The following is a 21,023-nucleotide window of genomic DNA, read 5'->3' on the forward strand; positions in this document are numbered from 1 at the left end:
ACCGAGCCCGGCTAGTTTATTTTTTTGAGATGGAGTCTCGCTCTGTTACCCAGGCTGGAGTGCAATGGCACAATCTCGGCTCACTGCAACCTTTACCTTCTGGGTTCAAGTGACTCTCGTGTCTCAGCCTCCCAAGTACCTGGGATTACAAGCACTCACCATCATGCCTGGCTAACTTTTGTATTTTTGTAGAGATGGGATTTCACCATGTTGGCTGGGCTGGTCTTAAACTCCTGACCTCAGGTGATCCACCTGCTTCGGCCTCCCAAAGTGCTGAGATTACAGACATGAGCCACCGTACCCGGCCCATTTTAACTTTTATTTACTTATTTTTGAGACAGAGTCTTGCTCTGTCACCTAGACTAGAGTGAAGTGGCACGATCTCAGCTCACTGCAACCTCCGCCTCCTGGGTTCAAGCGATTCTCCTGCCTTAGCTTCGCGAGTAGCTGGGATTATAGGTGCCTGTACAATTCAGTGACATTAAACACATTCACAATGTTGTGCAATCATCATCACTGCCAATCTCCAGAACCTTTTTATCTTCCCAAACAGAAACTCTGTTCCCATTCAACAATAACCCCTCATTTCTCCTTCACGCAGCCCCTAATCACCCCTATTCCACTTTCTGTCTCTGTTACTGTGCCTATTTTAGGTACCAGATACAAGTGGAATCACATAATGCTTGTCCTTCTGTGTCTGGATTATTTCACTTAGCATGATGTTTTCCAGGTTCATGCATGTTGTAGCATGTATCAGAATTTAATTCAAGGTTGAATTATATTCCCTTGAATGTCTACGTCACATTGGTATCCATTAATCTGTTCATGAACAGTTGGCTTGTTTCCACCTTCTGGCTATTTTAAATAATGTTGCTATGAACGTTGCATACAAGTCCCTGCTTTCTATTCTTTGGGGCATATACCTAGAAGGTGAATTGATGGACTGTATGGTAATTTTATGAGTAACGTTTTGAGGAACTGCCTAACTTTTCCATAACACCTGTACCACTTTACATTCCTATCAGCAATAAACAAGGGTTTCAATTTCTCTGCATTCTCACCAACACTTTTTTTTTTTGAGACACAGTTTCACTCTGTCATCCAGGCTGGAGTGCAGTGGCATGATCTCAGCTCACTGCTACTTCTGCCTCCTGGGTTCAAGGAATTCTCATGCCTCAGCCTCCAGAGTGGCTGAGATTGCAGGTGTGTGCCACCATGCCCGGCTAATTTTTGTATTTTTAGTAGAGGTGGGGTTTCACCATGTTGGCCAGGCTGGTCTCAAACTCCTGACCTCAAGTGATCTGCTCACCTCTGCCTTCCAGAATACTGGAAGTACAGGTATGAGCCACTCTGCCCAGCATAATAATTTTTATTATGACCATCCTAGTGGGTGTGAAATAATATCTCATTGTGGTTTTGATTTGCATTTTCCTGATCGCTGATAATGCAAAGAATAAGGTGCTTTTTGGCCATTGGTATACTATTTGTTGGTGTCATCTCTTTTTAAAATAAAAAATATTTGAAATATATATAAAAATATATAATATATAATATATATAAAATAAAAAATATTTGAAAGATATATAGGACAACACAACAAATATTTGTGTTCCCACCACATGACTTAAGAAATAAAACATTGGCTGGGCACAGTGGCTGTAATTCCTGTAATCCAGCACTTCGGGAGGCCTAGGTTGGCAAATTACTTGAGCTCACAAGTTCAAAACCAGCTTGGGCAATATGGTGAAACCCTGTCTCTATAAAAAAATACAAAAATTACCTGGGTGTGGTGGCACATGCCTGTAATCCCAGCTGCTACTCGGGAGGCTGAAGCAGGAGAATTGCTTAAACCAAGGAAGCGGAGGTTGCAATGACCTGAGATTGTGCCACTGCACTCCAGCCTGGCAACAGAGCGAGGCTCCATTTCAAAAAAAAAAAAAAAAAGAGAGAGAGAAAGAGAGAAAGGAAGGAAGAGAACACAAAGTACTCCCCAAACTGTAGAAAACCCCTGTGTGCTCTTCCAATCACTTATTTGCCCCCCCCTAAGTAAATACTGTGCTAAGCTTGATGTTTATTATTCTCATGTGATTCTTTATAACTTTATTACATCCACACATATGGTGGAACTTGAAGTGGTATTGCTTTGTGTATTTGTACAGCTTATTTATTTATTTGAGACAGAGTCTCACTCCATTGCCCAGGCTGGAGGCACTGGTGGGATCTTGGCTCACTGCAAACTCCCATCTCCTGGGTTTAAGCGATTCTCCTGCCTCAGCCTCCCATGTAGCTGGGACCACAGGCGCCTGCCACTGTGCCTGGCTAATTTTTGTATTTTTAGTAGAGGCGGGGTTTCATCATGTTGTCCTGGCTAGTCTGAAACTCCTGGGCTCAAGCAATTCACCCACCTTGGCCTCCCAAAGTGTCTGGATTACAGGCATGAACAAGCACACTTGGCTGACTTTAATCTTCTTGAAGTCGATCTTTGTATATATTGTGATGCAGGAGTCTTCCCCTGACACACATACTTTTTTTTTCTATGTGGATAGCTAGTTGTTCAATAGTCAATGGCAGAGCCAGGCATGGTGGCACATGCCCATAGCTCCAACTACTTACTCAAGAGGCCAAGGCAAGAGGATTTCTTGAGCTCAGGAGTTCAGGGCTACAGTGAGCCATGGTCACACCACTGCACTCCAACCTGAGTGACAGAGCGAGGCCCTGTCTCAAAAATAAATAAATAAAAGGAAAAAATAAAAACAGAAAAAAAGGCAATTGATATAATACCATTTCCTTATTTAAAACCATCCTGGCCGGGCACGGTGGCTCAAGCTGTAATCCCAGCACTTTGGGAGGCCGAGGCGGGTGGATCACGAGGTTGAGAGATCGAGACCATCCTGTTCAACATGGTGAAACCCCGTCTCTACTAAAAATACAAAAAATTAGCTGGGCATGGTGGCGCGTGCCTGTGATCCCAGCTACTCAGGAGGCTGAGGCAGGAGAATTGCCTGAACCCTGGAGGCGGAGGTTGCGGTGAGCCGAGATTGCGCCGCTGCACTCCAGCCTGGGTAACAAGAGCGAAACTCCGTCTCAAAAAAAAAAAAAACAAAAAAAAACAACAACAACATCCTGTGGCTGTCCCATCTTCTTGCCTTGGTCTGTGAGAGTTGCATGAATTGCTCAGACCACCTCCCTCCTCCCGCCCCGCCAACCCCCTTCCCCCTGTCCTCTCATTGCTCTTCTGTTCTCTAGCCACAAGTACCTTGAGCTTCCTTCACTTCTAAGGGGCTGGGCTCTCTAGCCTTCACTGATTTTGTTTTCACTACCTGGTATGCCCATATTCTTCCAGTTTCAGTTGATACTAGTTGCCATGGGTTGAAAGGTGACCCTTCCAAAAGATGTGTCCACCTAGAATCTGTAAATGTGATCTCACTTGGGAAAAGTATGAAATTAGGATGAGCGCGGTGGCTCACACCTGTAATCCTAGCACTTTGGGAGGCTGGGCAGGTGGATCACTTGAGGCCAGGAGTTTGAGACCAGCCTGGCCAACATGGTGAATCCGTGTCTCTACTAAAAATACAAAAATTAGGCTGGGCTCATGTCTGTAATTCCAGCACTTTGGGACGCTGAGGTGGGTGGATCATGAGGTCAGGAGTTCCAAGACCAGCCTGGCCAACGTGGTGAAACCCCATCTCTGCAAAAGATACAAAAAACTAGCCGGGCGTGGTGGCATGAGCTTGTAATCCCAGCTATCCAGGAGGCTGAGGCAGGAGAACTGCTTGAACCTGGGAGGCAAAGGTTGCAGTGAGCTGAGATCACACCATTGTACTCTGCCTGGGTGACAGGGTGAGACTCTGTCTCAAAACAAAAAACAAAAAATTAGCCAGGTGCAGTGGTGCATGCCTGTAGTCCCAGTTACTCGGGAGGCTGAGATGAGATAATCACTTGCACATGGGAGGCAGAGGTTGCAGTGAGCAGGGATCATGCCACTGCACTCCAGCCTAAGCAACAGCAAGACTGTGTTTTTTTTAAAAAAACAAAAACAGAAAAAGAAAAAATAAGCTAAGTGAAATGAAGTTAATGATCTCCAGATGAGATCCTCCTGGATGACCTGGGTGGACTCTAAATTTAATGACTAGTGTCCTCACAATAGAGGAGGAAAAGACACAGAGCAAAGGGGAAAGTCATGTGAGGATGGACGCAGAGGCCGGAGTGATGGAGCCACAAGCCAGAGAACTCTGGCAGCCACCAGAAGCTGAAAAAAGCAAGGAAGAGTCCTCCCCTAGAGTCTGTGGAGGGAGGCTGGCCCTGGTGACACCTTGATTTAGGACCTGTGGCCTCCAGAACTGTGAAATAAAGACAGGGTCTCCCTATGTTGTGCTGGCTGATTGCGAAGTCCTGGGCTCAAGTGATCCTCTTGTCTCGGCCTCCCAAAGTGCTGGGATTACAGATGTGAGCCCCTATGCCTGGCCTCATTTCTGCTGTTTTAAGTCATCAAGTTTGTGGCAATTTGCCACAGCAGCCCTGGGAAAATACTAATAGGCAGGAAGCTGGAGTGGGGAGCAGCAAAATCAGGGGACAGGGAGCCCAGACAAGAGGCTGGAGAAGACCAGCAGGTGGTGGGATGAGGTGTGCTCACCTGCCCTACACAGCAGGAGCAGGGCAGTCCTTTTACTCATAGGCAGGTCCATTCCCCAGGGCTGGGAGGATGGGGTGACCATGGAGGGAGTGGAAGTGACAGGGCCACACTGGAAAGACCCTTGGCTCCCCATGTCCTCAATGAAATGAACAAATCCCATTGAGACACCTTTAGATCTCTCCTCTGTGGAGGAGAGACACAGGAGGGACCCTCAGGAGGCCCCAGGAACATAGGGTGGTGAATGAACAAGTGCTTCAGGGACTCTGGTGGGCAGAGGCCTTCACAGTGCAGTCCAGACACTGGACTCACGTTGTTCTCCTGTTCTCCAGCCACAGGTACCTTGACTTTCCTTCACTTCTAAAGGGCTGGGCTCTCTAGCCTTCACTGATGTTTTTTAGAAAGAAGAAAGAAAGAGGCCGGGCGCGGTGGCTCAAGCCTGTAATCCCAGCACTTTGGGAGGCCGAGGCGGGTGGATCACGAGGTCGAGAGATCGAGACCATCCTGGTCAACATGGTGAAACCCCGTCTCTACTAAAAATACAAAAAATTAGCTGGGCGTGGTGGCGCGTGCCTGTAATCCCAGCTACTCAGGAGGCTGAGGCAGGAGAATTCCCTGAGCCCAGGAGGCGGAGGTTGCGGTGAGCCGAGATCGCGCCATTGCACTCCAGCCTGGGTAACAAGAGCGAAACTCCGTCTCAAAAAAAAAAAAGAAAGAAAGAAAGAAAGAAAGAAGATAGTGATGGCAGTAAGGACAGCAGGGCCTTGGGGTCACATGGCTATGCTGTGGCCTAGAGAGAGGCAGACTGTTCTCAGAGAGAGACTGAGGGCCTCTAGCTCTGGCTAGAGCATGGCTACAGCAAGGTGGCTAAGGTCAGGAGACCATGGTGCAGAGGCAGATGCCAGCAGGCTAAAGGACAATTCTGGAATGGGGTAGGCAGTGGGAGGGCTCCTGTGTCTTTGGGCTTCTTTGATCCCTGAGACACTTTGGACGGGACAGAGCCTTGGCCACCAACGGGGTCATGTCTGTTTAAACAAAATTTAACACGGGAGGTAAATCATTAACTCACTGAAGAAACAAACAGGAGTACAGGCCATATCTCTAGCACCAGGACTTGAGAACCATAGGGATGTTAAGAACTCCTGAATATCAGAAGTGGCTGCCACTCATGGCTTCTGTGAGTGCAAGCATTTGGTGAGCACCTTCTATAAGTGAGTCTCCATGCCAGGTGCTGTGGGAACAGATGCTTGAAGATGCTCAGAGTCTGTCCTAAACTCAGAGCTGGGGGAATCCGAGCTCACAGCCATTGTGAGCATGCCCATGCCTGTCTCCAGGCCCACCACGGCCCATCCATCATCTCATGTAATCCTCAGGCTGACCCTGTGAGGCAGGCCAAGTATTGCCTGCATTTTATAGACAAGGAAACCCAAGCTCAGAGAGGGAGAACAACTTGCCTTGGCCACACAGCTTGTCAGTGGTGGAGAAAAATAAACAGGAGCTGGCTTTTGCAAAAAGGAGGAAGAAATCATTCCGGTTTGAGGACGTGTTTAGGAACATAAGGGCAGAAAGCACAGCGTCCTAAAAGACAGGAGCCAGGTCCAGCAAAGCCATCAGGAGGCAAGGCAGCCATTGACCCTGTCTGGGACCACAGACCTCCCAACTCAAGGGTTCTGGCATCAGATCTGGGTCCAGTCCTGACTTTACCATTTATTACCTCTGTGACCTTAGGCAAGCCTACTTCCCCATCTACAAAACAGGGATACCACAGTCCCCAAGTAGGGATCATAGGAGACAACATGGGCAAAGCCATTGGCACAGTGCCTTGCACATAATAAATGCTCAATAAAACCCAAGTTGCTGTTATCATTTCACTGGTGGGAAACAGCCTCCCCAGGCGTCCCAGCTCCAGGAGCACCCACCAGCTCACTAGCACCCTCCTTCTTTTTTTTTTTTTTTTTTTTTTTGAGACGGAGCTTCGCTCTTGTTACCCAGGCAGGAGTGCACTGGCGCGATCTCGGCTCACCGCAACCTCCGCCTCCTGGGTTCAGGCAATTCTCCTGCCTCAGCCTCCTGAGTAGCTGGGATTACAGGCACGCGCCACCACGCCCAGCTAATTTTTTGTATTTTTTCAGTAGAGACGGGGTTTCACTATGTTGACCGGGATGGTCTCGATCTCTTGACCTCGTGATCCACCTGCCTTGGCCTCCCAAAGTGCTGGGATTATAGGCGTGAGCCACCACACCCGGCCTTATTTATTTTTCTGAGACAGAGTCTCACTCTGTCCCCAGGCTGGAGTGCAATGTCGCAATCTTAGCTCACTGCAACCTCCGCCTCCCGGGTTCAAGGGATTCTCCTGCCTCAGCCTCCTGAGTAACTGGGATTACAAGCGTGCACCACCATGCCCAGCTAATTTTTGTTATTTTTAGTAGAAACAGTTTCATCATGTTGGTCAGGATGGTCTCGAACTCCTGATCTCATGATCCACCCACTTCGGCCTCCTAAAGTGCTGGGATTACAGGCATGAGTCAGTTTATATATATACACACACATACATATATGAATATGTGTATATGAAAAAAATATATATATATATAATTTCACCATATTTTCAAGGACGTTCATTGCAGCATTGCTTCTAGAAGCCAAAGAGTGGAAACAACCTGTGTCTACCAACAGACAGGGAGTTATGGACAAATAAAGATTTGCTTTAAAATAATGCAGATGGGGAGGGAGGGAGGGAGAGAGTAGTGGGAAAAAGCTGAAGCAGGACTGGCCAGATGTTAATAATTAGTGAACCTGGGCTCATCCTGTTTCATTCACTCTTTTGCATATGTTTGAAATTTTCCAAGATAAATTTTTTTTTGTTTGTTTGTTTTGAGATGGAGTCTCACTCTGTAGCCCAGGCTGGAGTTCAGTGGCTCGATCTCAGCTCACTGCAATCTACCCCCGACCCCAGGTCCCAGTTCAAGCAATTATCCTACCTCAGCCTTCCAAGTAGCTGGGATTACAGGCACAAGCTACCATGCCCAGCTAATTTTTGTAGTTTTTAGTAGAGACACAGTTTCACCATGTTGGCCAGTCTGATCTTAAACTCCTGACCTCATGATCCACCTGCCTCAGCCCCTCAAAGTGCTGGGATTACAGATGTGAGCCACCAGGCCCGGCCAATACATTTTTTAAAAATTTATGTTATGTCCATTACCAGAAAATTCTGCAAAATTAAAGGTGAAACAGGCCTGGATGTGCTGATACAGCAAACATTTCAAGACAAAACACAGGGCATATCACAGCACGTATAGTATTTTCCTGATTTATTTTTCTCTCTGGATCTTGGGTGTATATAATTAGATTAGTCATGACACACTGGCATCATTGGTCCATGTATGGTCTGCTTTTATTTACTTGGTTAATGAGTTTTAATAATAAAGACCCATGATTCCACCATCCAGAATGAAAACTAGGACTTTGAAAATAACCTACAGCCTATTGTACAATATGACATGTTGATATAGGTTAGATGTGTCCCCACCAAATGTCATGTTGAATTGTAATCTCCAGTGCTGGAGGTGGCCTGGTGGGAGGCAATTGGATCATGTGGTGGAGTTCTCATGAATGAATAAGCACCATCCCCTCGGGGCTGCTCTCCTGATAACCAGTGAGTTATTGTGAGATCTGGTTGTTTAAAAGTGTGTAGCATTGGCTGGGAGTGGTGGTTTATGCCTGTAATCCCAGTACTTTGGGAGGTTAAAGTGGGCGGATCACAAGGTCAGGAGATTGAGACCATCCTGGCCAACATGATGAAAACCCGTTTCTACTGAAATACAAAAAATTAGCCAAGTGTGGTGATGCATGCCTGTAGTCCCAGCTCCTCAGGAGGCTGAGACACGGGACTCGCTTGAACCCAGGAGGCAGAGATTGCAGTGAGCTGAGATAGTGCCACTGTACTCTAGCCTGGCAACAGAGTAAGTCTCAGAAAAAAAAAAAGTGTAGCATTTTCCTTTTCTCTCCCTTCCTTCTGCTGTGGCCCTATAAGATGCGCCAGCTTCCCTTTCACCTTCCACCATGATTGTAAGGTTCCTGAGGCCTCCCCAGAATCATGTATACTTCCTGTACAGCTTGCAGAACTGTGAGCCAATTGAACTTCTTTTCTTTATAAAATTACCTGGTCTCAGGTATTTCTTTCTTTTCTTCTTTCCTTTTTTCTTTTTTTCTTTTTTTTTTTTTTGCGACAGAGTCTCACTCTGTTGCCCAGGCTGGAGTGCAGTGGCATAATCTTGGCTCACTGCAACCTCTACCTCCTGGGTTCAAGCGATTCTCCTGCCTCAGCCTCCTGAGTAGCTGAGACTACAGGCATGTGCCACCACTCATGGCCAATTTTTGTATTTTTTTTTTTTTTGAGACGGAGTTTCGCTCTTGTTACCCAGGCTGGAGTGCAATGGCGCGATCTCAGCTCACCACAACCTCCGCCTCCTGGGTTCAGGCAATTCTCCTGCCTCAGCCTCCTGAGTAGCTGGGATTACAGGCACGTGCCACCATGCCCAGCTAATTTTTTGTATTTTTAGTAGAGACGGGGTTTCACCATGTTGACCAGGATGGTCTCGATCTCTTGACCTCGTGATCCACCTGCCTCGGCCTCCCAAAGTGCTGGGATTACAGGCTTGAGCCACCGTGCCCAGCCAATTTTTCTATTTTTTAGTAGAACGGGGTTTCACCATATTGGAGAGGCTGGTCTTGAACTCCTGACTTCATGAGCCTCAACCTCCCAAAGTGCTGGGATTACAAGCATGAGCCACTGCACCTGACCAGTCTCAGGTATTTCTTTATAGCAGTGTGAGAACAGGCTAGTAGTATTAATATGTGCTATATGTTAAGAGAAGCATTAGAGAAAAAACTTTTGCTCCACAAGAGCAAAAACTTGGCAGTAGACTGAATGTCCATCAAGAGAAGAATGAAATGGATGAACTCTGATATTATTGGTGCAATGACACAGTATACAAGGGTCAAAACAGGTGAATTCAAATGACTTAATAATATGGACAAATATTAGCAATGTACTATGAAGTAGAAAAAAGTAAAGAAAGGTTCTAAAAGATTGTATTCATTATGATACTCTTTTATAAAAGTAAAAGCAACTAAAATAAATAAAAATAAAATTTTAGATTACATACAGATGCAAAGAAAATATACAAAAGGAAAGTAAGGGACTCAAAATAATGGATAACTTAAGTGGGGGAAGACGGTATGAGATAGGAGAATCTTACAGTTAGATATTCTTGTTTTGTTTTGTTTTTCTTTTTCTTTCTTTTTTTTTTTTTTTTGAGACAAAATCTTGTTCCGTCACCCAGGCTGGAGTGCAGTGGCGTGATCTCAGCTCACTGCAGCCTCCACCTCCCTGGTTCAAGCAATTCTCCTGCATCAGCCTCCCGAGTAGCTGGGATTACTGGCACACACCACCATGCCTGGCTAATTTTTTGCATTTTTAGTAGAGATGGGTTTTCACCGTGTTGGACAGACTGGTCTCGAACTCCTGACTTCATGATTCGCCCACCTTGGCCTCCCAAAGTGCTTGGATTACAGGTGTGAGCCACCATGCCCGGCCTCTTTTCTTGTAAAACAAACAAAAATATGTATATATGCATATGTGCATATATGTATATGTGATACATATGTGGTATATACATAAACATATATTTACAGTATATATACAGATTTATAGTCTATAGATTATAAATCCTTACAGTATATATGTATATATTTACATATACATTATATGTACTCTTAACCTATAATATACACAGTGTATTATAGCATAGACTGTATATATAGTGTATATACAGTATGTGTATAGACACAGTATGCAGTATATACTGTGTCTATAGTATATACTATAGATGTGCAGTGTCTATACTCTATATGTATATATACTTTATACGTACATACAGTGTGTATATATAGACACATACTGTAAATTTTATGTATACACACACACAAATACTGAAAATCTTTGCAGACCACTGTGAAAGTATCTGTAGAATAAGAGTGGGCTTTCTTTTTTTTTTTTTTGAGACGGAGTTTCGCTCTTGTTACCCAGGCTGGAGTGCAATGGCGTGATCTCGGCTCACCGCAACCTCCGCCTCCTGGGTTCAGGCAATTCTCCTGCCTCAGCCTCCTGAGTAGCTGGGATTACAGGCACGTGCCACCATGCCCAGCTGATTTTTTGTATTTTTAGTAGAGACGGGGTTTCACCATGTTGACCAGGATGGTCTCGATCTCTTGACCTCGTGATCCACCCGCCTCGGCCTCCCAAAGTGCTGGGATTACAGGCGTGAGCCACCGAGCCCAGCCTAAGAGTGGGCTTTCTTGATCCTTGTGGCTGTGGCTTCCAAGGGCCTTAAGGCTCTAGTTGACCAAAACCAAAGAAGGTGGCACTGGCTTGCACAAAGAAGGCAAGGTTGTGTGATATCTCTCTTCCTCATCATGTCTGTGCTCAGTATTTAATTGTTGCCAGATAGCATCTCTGTATAAATGAGACCACATAGGAGGCTGGGCACCTCCATGCTGTGTACTTTTATTGATCTATTAGCTTGTTGTAAGTGCTAGGTCTTGGTTTTCTGATCTCTAAGGTGTTTTTCAGCAATAAAATGTGAGGCCTATTTGAATTCCATGTCACATTTGGAGATGACAGATTTGTCATCTTCTGCATTGTGAGTTATTTCTTCTAAGTGCCCTCAACTGAAATGATAAGGAGGCCAGACATATTGGGTCAGGCCTGTAATCCAGGCACTTTGGGAGGCTGAGGTGGGAGGATCACTTGAAGCCAGAAATTTGACCAGCTTGGGCAACAAAGCAAGATCCTGTCTCTACAAAAACAAAAATAAGAACAGGCCATGTATGTTGGCTCATGTCTGTAATCCCAGCACACTGGGAGGCCGAGGCAGTTGGATTACTTGAGGTGAGGAGTTCAAGACCAGCCTGGCTAACATGGTGAAACCCCATCCCTAGTAAAAAATACAAAAATTAGTCAGACATGGTGGCACACACCTGCAATCTCAGTTACTCAGGAGGCTGAGGCAGGTGAATTTCTTGAACTTGGGTTGCACTACTGCATTCCAGCCCGGGCAATAGAATGAGACTGTCTCAAAGAACAACAACAACAAACCACACACACACACACACACACACACACACACACACAAGTTAACCAGGTGTGGTGGCGTATGTCTGTAGTTCTAGTTACTCAGGAGGCTGATGTGGGCGGATTGCTTGAGCCCAGGAGTTTGAGGATACAGTATAATGAGCTACGATCATGAGACTGCACTCCAGCCTGGGCAACACAGTGAAACTGTGTCTCAGAAAAAATAAAATTAAAAATAAATGATAAGGAACTCTAGTCTGGGTATTTGTTCACTCATTCATTGACTTAATTAATAGACAGATCCCTTCTTTATTTTAGGTTTCTGGCTTTGGAATCTTCCATTTTTCTTGATTTGCAAAAGATTTTTTGAGAGGTACATACTAGAGTTGTACTATGTGAAACTATGTTTGACTCAGCTGCTTTTAGCAAAGTTTGGGTTTCTTGACCCCCCTCAATCTCAGTTTCTTTGGTTTGATGGTGCATGTGTTGTAAGTGGGTGTCTACCTCTTATCACTACTGCTAGTCACTGAACTAGTCAGCTTTACTGCTGTATTTTTCAGGAGTCTTTTGTTACGGGGATAGATCCAAGTGTTCAATCGATGCAGCCAGTACCCTTCCTCTTCTTATTTATCTCATCTCAGCTTGTCTCTGCTCCTTTTTCCTGCAGCAGCAACAGCAGCATTTTCTATGTGGTTGAGAAAAAAGCCACAGTTTAAGTTTACATAATCCTTACAGTTTGAGATGCCAGAGAAGAAAGATCTCTCTCCCAAATTGGTGTAGATCAAATTTCAGGGAAGATTCTAATTGGTCCTGCCTTGGTCACATGCTCACTTCTGAACCAATGCACGTAGTTAAGGGAGTGGAGTGCTTTGATTGGCTAGTCTGAGTCACATGCTCACTTGTGTTGGGATGCTGAGCTCTGTGATTGACAGCCCCCCAGAGACAGCATGGGCCAGGAAGGCACGTACTAGTAAAGAGGAATGTTGAGTCAGTAATTCCTGTTCATTACTACTTCCCTGCAAGCTGATGTTGTTTCCCACTCACAGTGAATGGAATGTATGTTCTCACCCAAACTGTCTTCTTTCCTATTAACTCACCTCTGTGCTAAGCTCTCCTGTCTGATATTGTTGGACAAAAGCAAGTAATTGGCCTTTATTTCCTTCTGGTGTTTTCTCCCAATTCTTTTTTCTTTATCTTCAAATAGGAACATGATCAGTGTAAAAGCAACCTGACTTCCCTATCTTTGAAGGTCTAATGATCCCTCATCCCTCATCAGCCTTTCTTGGCCAAGTAGGCATGTGATTACATTTCCACTTCAATTAAATGCTGCACCCTGAAGACAGATGCCTCTTGTGGTCAAGGGTGCTGCCCACAGATACAACTGTGTCCTATATATAGTGCAGTATTTATACTTCTGAGATCTTGGAACTTCTTCCTTTTCCTCACCTTAATAGCTTAGAAGTGATCATTTTACCACTTGGTCCAATCAGCATCTCCTTTGTCTAATTTCTCTTCTGTGTCTCTTGAGTCAAAAATGGCCTGTAAATGTATTCATTTAGCTCCATCGCAATACTAATCTTTAGAGATCTATTTCTAACATTTAAAAACTAGGAGATGCTACAGACAAATCTGGATTTTTGCTTCTTTTGAACAAATCAGAAGATCTGTGCATCTTGGGTCTACATTCCCCACAGCAAAGACATGCTGGAGTGGCCCTCAGCGCTCGCCATGCATTCCCCAGGCCACCACTCCTAAGGGTGTTCCCATTTGAAGCACTGTTGTCATTTACCATATCACTTGCTGGTTATTTTTGCTTCCATTTGGCCCACTTCACTCAGTCACATTCCCTGCCTGGCCCCTGGAGCGCTGTTGGAGTTTGTGACTCCAGGTTGGGCGGCCATTGCAAATCAGGGGCAGGTTGAAGCAAGGTTTAAACCACCGATGAGTTGGGGCCTAGATTGGCTTTCTGCCTCAAGGCTTAAAGTAGACATAGATTGATGGCATACTTCAAAGGCCAAAGAGATACTTCTAAGAGTTTGAAAGAACTGCCGCTACTTGTCTATATACCATCTATTGTGCCTTTCAAGAGAATTATATGATGTTTAAATACAATAAATGAAAGTTTCCAGAAATTGATATAAATACTGTAGAAGAATGCTAACATATCTTACATCTGGATCACCTTAAAGAAGCAACATAAGGTTCAAAGTCTTAAAATGATTTTGTAAAATAGTGATGTGTACTTATATTTTATTAAAATCTTTTATTGACTTCTTTATCTGTCCCATATAGTAATAAATGTTTGCAGATGGAAGGAAGAAATGAAAAAAGAAAGAACTACTGGTGAAGTGGCTCCGTCTCAAAAAAAAACCCTCACAAAAAACAAAAAAAGAAAGGAACTATTTGAATGCAGAAATGCAGAGATTGGTTAATCCATTTTTTAAATTTAGTCTTTTTTTTTTTCTTGAGACGGAGTCTCGTCTCACTCTGTCACCCAGCCTGGAGTGCAGTTGTGTGATCTCAGCTTATTACAGTCTCCGCCCCCAAGGTTTGAGCAGTTCTCCTGCCTTGGCTTCCTGAGTAGCTGGGACTACAGGTACATGCCACCATGCCTGGCTAATTTTCATATTTTTTTAGTAGGGGTTCACCATGTTGGCCAGGCTGGTCACGAACTCCTGACCTCAAGTGATTCACTCGCCTTGGCCTCCCAAAATACTGGGATTTCAGATGTAAGCCACTGCCCCTAGCCCATTTTTTTGTTTTTCTTTTCTTTTTTTTTTTTTTTAATTTAAAAATATGGAACGCTTCAAGATTTGCGTGTCATCGTTGTGCAGGGGCCATGCTAATCGTCTCTGTATTGTTCCAATTTTAGTATATGTGCTTCCGAATTGAGCACTTTTTTTTTTTTTTTTTTTTTTGACACCAAGTCTTACTCTGTTACCTGGGCTGGAGTGCAGTGGCGTGATCTCAGCTCACTACAACCTCTGCCTCCCGGTTTCAGTGATTCTCCTGCCTCAGCCTCCTGAGTAGCTGGGACTACAGCCGCCTGCCACTATGCCCAGCTAATTTTTTGTATTTTTAGTAGAGACGGGGTTTCACCATGCTAGCCAGGATGGTCTCGAACTCCTGACCTCATGATTTGCCTGCCTCAGTCTCCCAAAGTGTTGGGATTACAGGCGTGAGCCACTGGACCTGGCCCCCCCACCCCGTAGACTTGAAATAATCTCTAGATGTTATAACACCAAATGCAATGTAAATGCCATGTAAATAGTTGTTATGCTATTTTTGACAAGAAAAAGATCTGTATATGTTCAGTACAGAGGCAAACATCCATTTTTTTTCTTGAATATTTTCTATTCATGGTTTATTGAATCCATAAATGCAGAACTCACAGAAATGGAGGGCCAACTTTTTCGGGAAATGTAAGTTTCCCTTTGTTCCTTGCCTCCCAGTCACCCAGATACCTCTCCAGAAACAACTGTTAATTAGTTTCTAATGTCTCCTTCCATATATAGGTAATGTTTGCAAACCTTCACGTGTATCTGTTGTCTACTCACCCACCCCTCTTCTGTCTTAGAAGACCATATGTGTCTGCATTTATATTAGCACAGATACAGTCTCTTTAGGTACTAAATCATATGTTTATGAATTTGAAATCCCTGAACTTCTCTATTCAGTCATATAAATAGAATTTTGCTGGTAGAAAATTTCCTGAAGCTTTATGTGGTTTTTGGCCTAAGTCAGTGAGATTTGCCAAAGGTTTGGCAGCTTTAACCAATGCTGATGCACCTGTTCTCAGTTACTTTCTTCTGAGCTATGTCTGATAAGCAAGGAAAGGAATAAGCTAAATTACAGCCAGGATGATCTGCTAGGGATGTGCCACACAAGATAATGAATGTGCTTCACTTCTATCACTTGGCCCAGCTTGCGGATCCCTTCCTTGCTCTCGCTGATGGGTCTTATCTCTTATTTGAAGTTATTTTCTGTCTCCCCTTGCTGCCTGTCAGATTTTGGCGAAACTTCATTTCTCAGTGAATACTTCCTTTCTGAACAGCTTCACACTGCTGAAAGGTGAATCATGCTACCTCTGTGTTTCTGAACTATATCTTATTAACCCTACATTTCTCTCTCTCTCTCTCTCTCTCTCTGAGACAGAGCCTTGCTGTGTTGCCCAGTCTGAAGTACAGTGGCACAATCTGAGCTCACTGCAGCCTCCAAATCCTGGGTTCAAGAGATCCTCCTACCTCACCCTCACAAGTAGCTGGAACCACAGGTGCCCACCACCATGCTTGGCTAATTTTTGTTTTTAGGGATGGGGGTTACTTTATGTTGCCCAGGCCCCTTTTCCTTTTTCTTTTTCAGAGATGGAGTCTTGCCATGTTACCCAGGCTGGATTTGAACTCGTGTGCTCAAGGGATCCTCCTACCTCAGTATCCTGAGTAGCAGGGATTATAGGCACATATCACAGTGCACAGCTTTCATATTTTTCTTTTTCTTTTCTTTTCTTTTTTTATTTTTGAGATGGAGTCTTGCTCTGTTGCCCAGGTTAGAGTGCAGTGGCATGATCTCGGTTCACTGCGACCTCTTGCCTCCCAGGTTCAAGTAATTTTCCTGCCTCAGCCTCCTGAGTAGCTGGGACTACAGGTGTATACCAGCATGCCTGGCTAATTTTTATGTTTTTTTTTTTTTTTTTTTTTTTTTGAGATGGAGTTTCGCTCTTGTTACCCAGGCTCGAGTGCAATGGCACCATCTCGGCTCACCGCAACCTCCGCCTCCTGGGTTCAAGCAATTCTCCTGCCTCAACCTCCCTAGTAGCTGGGACCACAGGCGTGCGCCACCATGCCCAGCTAATTTTTTTGTATTTTTAGTAGAGATGGGGTTTCACCATATTGACCAGGTTGGTCTCGATCTCTTGACCTCGTGATCTACCTGCCTTGGCCTCCCAAAGTGCTGGGATTACAGGCGTGAGCCACTGCCCCTGGCTAATTTTTATGTTTTTTAGTAGAAACGGGGTTTCATCATGTTGGTCAGACTGGTATCAAATGCCTGACCTTTTGATCCACTCGCTTCAGCCCCCCGCAAAGTGCTGGGGATTACAGATGTGAGCCACTGTGCCTGGCCTTTTTTTCTTTTTTTTTGAGATAGACTCTTTTTTTTTTTTTTTTTTGAGACGGAGTTTCGCTCTTATTACCCAGGCTGGAGTGCAATGGCGCGATCTCGGCTCACCGCAACCTCCGCCTCCTGGGTTCAGGCAATTCTCCTGCCTCAGCCTCCTGAGTAGCTGGGATTATAGGCACGCGCCACCATGCCCAGCTAATTTTTTGCACTTTTAGTAGAGACGGGGTTTCACCATGTTGACCAGGATGGTCTCGATCTCTTGACCTTGTGATCCACCCGCCTCGGCCTCCCAAAGTGCTGGGATTACAGGCTTGAGCCACCGCGCCCGGCCCGAGATAGACTCTTATTCTGTTGCCCAGGCTGGAGTACACTGTTGCGATCTGGGCTCACTGCAACCTCTGCCTCCTGGGTTCAAGCGATTCTCCTGTCTCAGTCTCCTAAGCAGCTGGGACTATAGGTGTGTGCCACCACACCTGGCTAATTTTTTGTATTTTTAGTAAAGATGGGGTTTTGCCATGTTGGTCAGGCTGGTCTCGAACTCCTGGCCTCAAGTGATCAGCCCTCCTTGGCTTCCCAGAGTGCTGGGATTACAGACATGAGCCACTGTGTCTAGCCTTATCTCTTTCTTTAAGCAGAATTTAAAAAACCAAAACTGGTTTGTTTTCTGACCGTTGTGTGGGTTTGCATCGCAGTTCTTGAGGAAAGGATGGTCATTCTTCTCCACACTCGAAAATTTATTTTGGTCCCATGAAGCCCAATGCTCCAATGCAGCTGTTAACAAGCTGCCCCAAATGTTTGCAGAATGGGAGGGATACACACTAATGAGCTTATCACTCATTCATTTAGTCATTAATTCATGCATCAAATATTTATTGAGTGCCTACTCTGGGTCAGGCAGCCTCTGCCTAAGTCACGGAACAAAAGAAAGATCTCTGTTATTAGAGGGCTTGTTCTCTGGCATGCGTGCATGTGGGGTGTGGAGGACAGACAAAAATATATAAACAATTTATTTAGTATGTTACAAGGTGATAAATGCCACAGGGGTAGGGGAAGGCAGGCCAAGGGAGGATAGGAGTGGATGACAGGGGGCATATTGCAGTTTAAAATAGTATAGTCCCTGTTGAGGGTGTGAAATGTGCACTAAGACTTCAAAGAGCAGAGGATATCCTTATGCTGTATCCTGTGTGTACTTGCATGAAAATACCACTGAAGACAGAATTTTTTTTTTTTTTTTTTTTTTTTTTTGAGATAGAGTCTAGCCCTGTCATGTAGGCTGGAGTGCAGTGGCACAATCTTAGTTCACTGCAGCCTCTGCCTCAGCCTCCTAAGTAGCTGGACAGGTGTGCACCACCATACCCAGCTAATTTTTGTATTTTTAGTAGAGATGGGTTTTCACCATGTTAGCCAGGCTGGTCTTGAACTCCTGACATCAAGTGATCCACCTGCCTCAGCCTCCCAAAGTGCTAGGATTATAGGCATGAGCCACTGTGCCCAGCTAGAAATGTTTTTATCAGCTAATTTGAGATATAAACCAGGCGCGGTGGCGCGTGTGCCTGTAGTCCCAGCTACTCAGGAGGCTGAGGTGGGAGGATTGCTTGAGCCCGGGAGCTCTGGGCTGTAGCGTGCTATGCGGATCAGGTGTCCACACTTAAGTTCAGCATCAATATGGTGACCTTCCGGGAGTGGGGGACCACCAGGTTGCCTAAGGAGGGGTGAACTGGCTCAGGTCGGAAACAGAGCAGGTCAAAAACTCCTGTGCTTATCAGTAGTGGGATCTCGCCTGTGAATAGCCACTGCACTCCAGCCTGGGCAACATAGCGAGACCCTGTCTCTATAAAAAAAAAAATTGAGATATAATTCACATACCAGCCAGGTGTGGTGGCTCATGCCTGTTAATCCTAGCACTTTGAGAGACTTAGGCAGGAGGATTGCTTGACCCTAGGAGTTTCAGTCCAGTGTGGGCAACATAGTGAGAACTTATCTTTACAAACAAAAATTAAAAATTTAGCTTGGTGTGGTGGTGTGTATCTGTAGTCCCAGCTATTTATGAGGCTGAGGCTGAAAGATCACTTGAGCCCAGGAGGTGGAGGCTGCAGTGAGCTGTGATGATGACATTGCACTCCAGCCTGTGTGACAGTGAGACCCTGTTTCTAAAAAAAAAAAAAAAAAAAAAAAAAAAAAAAAAAAAATCATATGCCATAACATTTACCTTTTAAAAGTGTACAATTGAGTGGTTTTTAGTATATTTACAGAGTTGTGTAACCATCACCATTATGTAATTCCAGAATATTTTCATTACCCTCCAAAGAAACCCATTAGCAGTCACTACCCATTCCTGCCTCTCCCATCCCCTGGCAACCAGTAATCTACTTTCTGTCTTTATAGATTTGCCTATTCTTGGCATTTCATATAAATGGAATCATAGAATATGTGGGTTTTTGGGTCTGGCTTCTTTCACTTAGCATAATGTTTTCAAGGTTCATTCATGTTGTAGCATGTATTAGTATTTCATTTTTTTTTTTTTTTTTTTTTTTTTGAGATGGAGTCTCACTCTGCCACTCAGTCTGGAGTGCAGTGGCTCACTGCAGCCTCTGCCTCCCAGGTTTAAGGGATTCTCCTGCATCAGCCTCCCGAGTAGCTGGGATTACAGGCATGTGCCACCATGCTCAGCTAATTTTTGTAATTTTAGTAGACAAGGGGTTTCACCATTTGGCCGGGCTGGTCTCAAACTCCTGACCTCAGGTGATTCACCAGCCTTGGCCTCCCAAAGTGCTGGTATTACAGGCATGAGCCACTGCACCCAGCCAAGTATTTCATTTCTGTATAGATAATATCTCATTGCATGGATAGGCCACATTTGGTTATTCATTTGTCAGTTGGTGGTGGGTGCCTTTGAATTTGAAATATTGCCAAGTGTCATCCATGAACTATAGAGATTTGCCCTCCCCCATAATTAAGAAGTGGATGGAGGCTGGGTGTGGCACCTGTAGTCCCAGCTACTCAGGAGGCTGAGCTGGGAGGATACTTGGGCACAGGAGTTAGATACTTGGACATGGTGAGCTGTGATCACACCACTGCATGCCAGCCTATGCAACAGAGGGAGACCCTGTATCTAAATGAAAAAAAAAAAAAAAAAAAAGACCTTGTGGGGGTAATTGTCAGGACTGATGGTGCCCTGTTGCAGTCAGCACCAGTTAGGCTCAGTTTTGGAGAAACTAAAAAGCCACTCCCTCCAGAGTCCCGCTTTCCCAGGTGCCTCCTTCCTGAGCGGAAGCTCTGGGTGGTCCATATGTGGTAATACAGATCTGTGGATTTTTTTCAAGTGTGTTTTCTATTGCACATTACTTTTTTTTTTTCAGCTTTAAAATATAACCTTGGTAAGTTGTTTACTGAAGAAAATTCTCAATGAGTTTTCTCTTTCTTTCTTTTGTCTTTTTAACATTTTGGGTGTGGTAGCAAGTAGAAGCAGATTCATCCTAACCAAATATTTGCAAATATCTGAACAAAGCAGTTCTGGCCAGGGAAGGAAGACTCCACGGAGGAAGTGGGAATTGGATCAGGCTTTTCAAGGAGGGGTTCAATTCTCAGAGGACTAGATGAGGAAGGAAAAGACATGTACCAAAAAGGGGCAGGGAATTAAAAGTTTATTTTCTGGGTGACTGGGAACCTCTGAGCCCTCGAGCACGTGCTTTAGATATGTTAGTTTGGCAGCCAGCAGTCTGTGCATAGAGGGTGATAATGATGTTGGACTCCTCTGGCTGCAGGAGGCGAGGCAAAGTTTCCAGACTTTTTTGGGGGTGGTGTCTGAATTAGTTTCTGGGGCTGCAGAAAGATGAACTCTTATCAGAAGTCTTCCTCAAGGTCTTCCTCACTCCTTCAGTACAGACTTCAGACAGAGAAGCTGTCTAGGCGACACCTGTGCAAGAACCGGACACGACCTAAGCTGCAAACTGCCCCCGATTGCCCCGGCCTTCCCCGTTGGATCCTGGAGGTGGGGGTAGGCATAGAGCGCCCGGAGCGGGCGATCAAGCTTCCTGGAAACTGTAAATTGGGACGGGGGAACCCGGAAGGACTGGGCCTTTCAAGACGAAATGGCCCTAACTCCTTCATCGGACCAGGACGCACGGCGCCTCCAGAGGG

General features: G+C 45.0%; 1 protein-coding gene and 1 non-coding gene across 2 annotated transcripts in view; one reads left to right on the plus strand and one right to left on the minus strand.

Moving 5' to 3' along the window:
* Window positions 1–21,023, plus strand: part of ZNRF3 (zinc and ring finger 3) — a 247,674-nt gene that overhangs the window by 52,349 nt on the left and 174,302 nt on the right. The gene's annotated exons all lie outside the window — the stretch shown is intronic.
* LOC120361081 (U6 spliceosomal RNA) lies at window positions 14,556–14,661 on the minus strand. The gene has a single exon (XR_005577442.1). It is a non-coding gene; the product is annotated as a U6 spliceosomal RNA (small nuclear RNA).

The sequence above is a fragment of the Saimiri boliviensis genome, chromosome 21, assembly GCF_048565385.1.
Source record: "Saimiri boliviensis isolate mSaiBol1 chromosome 21, mSaiBol1.pri, whole genome shotgun sequence".
Taxonomy (NCBI): Eukaryota; Metazoa; Chordata; class Mammalia; order Primates; family Cebidae; genus Saimiri; species Saimiri boliviensis.